This window comes from Triticum dicoccoides, chromosome 1A (assembly GCF_002162155.2).
Source record: "Triticum dicoccoides isolate Atlit2015 ecotype Zavitan chromosome 1A, WEW_v2.0, whole genome shotgun sequence".
Classification (NCBI taxonomy): domain Eukaryota; kingdom Viridiplantae; phylum Streptophyta; class Magnoliopsida; order Poales; family Poaceae; genus Triticum; species Triticum dicoccoides.
The window spans coordinates 134,301,361-134,305,472 of record NC_041380.1 but is presented as its reverse complement, the minus strand read 5'-3'; the positions used below and the strand labels follow the sequence as shown (position 1 = coordinate 134,305,472).

The following is a 4,112-nucleotide window of genomic DNA, read 5'->3' as shown; positions in this document are numbered from 1 at the left end:
TGTCCAGTTCACCTTCAACAATACTTTTGAATATTATAAGCATCGGTCTGATATGCTATCTCGATTGACTTGGTTAAACCACAAAACATATTTATTACTAATGTCATGTAAGCAATCCGACTTCAGAATAGGTTGTTTTCATGTAAGCACCGGAAATCTCATATTTGGTCATCACAAACTCTTGTACGTTGACATATACTACTAATGTCATCTTAGTTGATTATTCCTGCACCAAAAGAGCTCCTAACAAAAGGTGCTGAACCAAAACTGGGTTGGGTTCCATATTGATATCATACCTCTCCGTATTATTTATTGGCTCACAGATCCTCGATAAACTCCTTCCCTACAGACATGTGCTCCTTAGTGTGGTGGGACCTAATATTCCCCCACTTCCCCGCCACTGCCGCCATTGGCAAACACATAAAGAGCAAGTCAAGAAGACATAATTGAACTAAACTATTCAGATAGCATAGCTTTAATCTATAGATGATTCAGCTCACTTCTTCCCATACCTACTCCACTGGAAGCAAACTGAGGATGACTTGCTCCCAAGATCCATACCAAAGCTCATGTGTTCAGAAAGGAAATGGAAAACCAATACCTGCATTAAGATGCACTAAAGTTTATATACTGTCTGAAAGGAGCAACCAACTTCATAAATGGTACTCCCTCCGTCCCAAAATTTCTGTCTTAGATTTATCTAAATACAAATGTATCAAGTCACGTTTTAGTATTAGATACATCCGTACCTAGACAAATCTAAGACAAAATTTTGGGACGGAGGGAGTAAATACTTATGACCAAGACTTAAATAGTCCGTCCAATGATCAATAAGAACATAAATCAACATTGCATGAATATAAGAGTAAGAATGTCAATAAATTGGCATTATAATGCTTTTAAGGAGCTCACATTCTTTCTTTCTGTGGGTAAAACTTGTATTACTCATCTTTCAGCATCATTACAAATAGCAGGGCAAAGATGAACCCAACCAAACTACGGTTGTTCTTTCTATCCAGCAAGTTTGCTAAGTATTGACTAACCTGATTCTGAGGTCGTTTTATATGAGTACGATACAATTTTAACAATTTTGACGATTCCATGGAAGAGTTTTGGTGAAGGAAAAAATTGTTCACTTCCCATCATTTGGGCAAGTGAGAATTTAAAAGAAACTGTAGCCTCCACAGAATAGAAAATAATTCTCTAGTCTCCACAGAATATAAATAAATTTCTAGCCTCCTGAAAGATAAACTATATACCAAGACTATAATTAAACTACTTTCCATCACCATGCATAAATGTTGAATTTTTGGTGGAAAAAAGATGGGATATAAACAATGCTACTATACACATGACGTATTAATTCATCCAATTTTTGTACGATGCTGCTATTTAACCATCAATGCTTTTGAAAAAAATGTAGAACACCCACTGAATTGTACACATACCAAGGTCGGACACCAAAATATTGTACATGGAAGTAGTTCCGGAACAGGAATCATGATTCAGGAAAGAAGATAACAAATATATGAGCTTGTATATGTGTTCTTTTCCTCGTCCGTGTCTGCACTACACCACCATAGAAGTGTGTTGCCGCAGTGCTAATGCTCTGCAATTGTTGCTCCTCACCACATCACTCCGCATCCTCCCAGCTCTACTTCTTCTCGTCAGAACTGTGAGAAAATCGGAAAGTTAATAATCAATAATCAACCAGATGGGAACAGGAAGTGGCGTGGGGAGGAAGATGTCGCTGGCAAGGAGAAGGACGGATCCGGTGAGGGGTCGAAGCAGGAGGATCGGAGAGCGGCAACAGAGGCTGAATTGAGCGGTGCCGACGAAGACCGAGTTGAGCGGCGACGGTGGGGGAGTGGAGGCAACCCGCGATGGCATCGGACACTGAGACCACCAAGCACGCCGCGAATCCTCCTGCCGCAGAACAGCCCGCCGTGAAACTGTCGATGTTGATCGAAGCAGCCATTCGCTGGTGGAGGTGCATCTGAGGAGCGGGGTGGCGCCGCTGGTGGAGAAGTGGTCGTCGGGAGGGCGTTCGGTGAGGGAACCCAAGGATGGAGCGGTGGGAGGGTGGGGTGGTAGGGAGGGCGCAGGTCATAGGTGGCAGTTGGGCGGCGCTGCCTGGTGAAGTGGCGGCGTTCGGTGGTGAAGCAGCCCTGGGGTAGGCGAGGGGCATGCTCAGCAGGTGGCGCCGGAGCCCGGTGGATCGGCAGGCGGCGGACCTGGGCGGGTGGCGCCGAAACCCGGTGGATCGGTGGGCGGCGGACCTGGGCGGATGGCGGCGGAGCCCGGTGGATCGGCGGGTGGCGGACTTGGGCGGATGGCGCCGGAGCCTGAGCAATGACACGACGACATCATCTCCACTTCGTAGCCCATCGGTCTTCATTCATTGAAGCCAGGGCATTGACTGACTTTCAGCGATCGCTATAAGAAAGACATAAAAAAATTCTCCTAAACCTGTTCCTTTCCGTTACTACTAGTTGAAATTGGAAGTCTAGAGCAGGACTAATCTTTTCTTTCGTTTAAATAAAGTCAAGATGTAGATTTCTCTATCTCAATAAATTATTCCACCTTCATTTATTGGAGAACAAAGCGTTATCTAATTAGATCCTTGCTTCAAACTCAACCGAATCAAGTTTCCAAAATAGACGTGGAAGAGGCAAAGGGAAGAGCGGGGTTGCCGAATTGTTTCTCAGAGCCGGACGAAACATCTATCTCTATTTACAATACCCTTACCCCCAAGAAAACTTTGTCGAAAAAGGTTGTCATCGTAATAGGGATTGCACCTCAACATGGCAGCCCTCAAATCTGCCAATTGTGTGTGACTCGTACTCTTCTAGGCTTCCTCTTTGCCTCAAGTGATTAAACTCATCAACTACACCAACCACATTTCTTACCTCAACACCCATCCTGGCGTCCGTTTGGGGGCGGGGGGCGGAGGAGGAGCAGGCGAAAAAAATCATGGTGTGGGCGTGGTGCCAGGAGCGGTTTGGTTGTTTTTTTATTCCGAAGCGGCCGGTATGATTAGCGATTGATGGTGCGGGTGTAGCTTAATTGTTGCGTGGCTTTCTGCGTTAAACATGGAGATAATTTAGACCCTTGGATATCTCAAATAGACGGCTCTTGTTATTTGGATCTGCCTCTCTCTTTCTTTTATAGTGGTAGTAGATGTCTGCATGGACAACCCAGTCAATACTTGATCGCAAGATTACCACACAACCGAACCTCTTAGAGCATCTCCAGCCGCGCCCCAACAGGCCCCCCAAGGCCGTTTTTAGCGTCGGGGCCGAAAAATCGGCCCAGTCGCGCCCCCACGAGCCTGTTTTTCGCCGGATTGGTCCGAAATTGACGCCGGCGCACCTAACCCGAACCCGACGTGCTGGGGGGCGCCCGGGGGCGCCGGCGCGAAAGTTTTGGTGCGAAAGAGTGGCGGGACCGGCGCGTCAGCGAGACGAAGGCTGGTCGTTCTCATCGTCTCGATTTTCTCGCGAGGAATCAATGCCAAGGCTGCCGCCGGTCAGCCTGCCATTGATTCACGGGCGGCGAAGTGCGGCGACGCCGCCCCGCCTTCCGCCACGCGTTCGCACGCGGCCGCCCCCGAGCCGCTATAAAAGGCGCCCCTGGCCGCGCCGGTGAGGCACCCATCTCCCCCCTCCTCACCGCCGCACTTCCTCCCCTCTCTCCGCCGTTCGAGCCCCTCTCTCTCCCCCGGCAACCATGAGCGCAAGGTACCCGTTCGCTGCATGAGTGGGAGGCCTACCTCCTCCACGAGGCCAACTACCCCGCGCCGCCCGACGTACGCGCTCCGTCGCGGTGGAGGCTTAGTGTCGGCGGGGTCCCTGTCCCCTCTCTGCCCGTCCCCGAGACGCCCGCCTATTTCCACGCCTAGATCGAGCGTGCGCGGGCGTCCCTGACGGTCGAGGAGCGGGCGCTCCCAGAGTACGCCACCGGCAACCACGCGGCGTGGGCGACGTACTTCAGACGCCGGCAGGAGGAGCGGCTCGCCTCCACCAACAACGCGCCGACGCCGCACGGCCGCAACAACAGCGAGGGCCGCCGCCTGTGATGGGGCATCCCGGGCCGCACGCTCAGCGGCGTCC

At 50.2% G+C, this 4,112-nt stretch overlaps 1 long non-coding RNA gene across 3 annotated transcripts in view; it reads right to left on the bottom strand.

The window, feature by feature from the left end:
- The window catches only part of LOC119366995, a 5,043-nt gene extending 2,636 nt beyond the window's left edge, over window positions 1-2,407 (bottom strand). The window contains exons 1-3 of one of the 3 annotated variants that reach the window (XR_005176167.1): window positions 1,449-2,407; window positions 513-601; window positions 297-400 (exon numbers count right to left, since the gene is read on the bottom strand). This is a non-coding gene — a long non-coding RNA (uncharacterized LOC119366995). The remainder of the gene's footprint in view (window positions 1-296; window positions 401-512; window positions 602-1,448) is intronic. The other 2 variants (XR_005176166.1, XR_005176170.1) reach the window with 2 other exon arrangements.
- Between the last annotated feature and the right edge of the window lie 1,705 nt (window positions 2,408-4,112).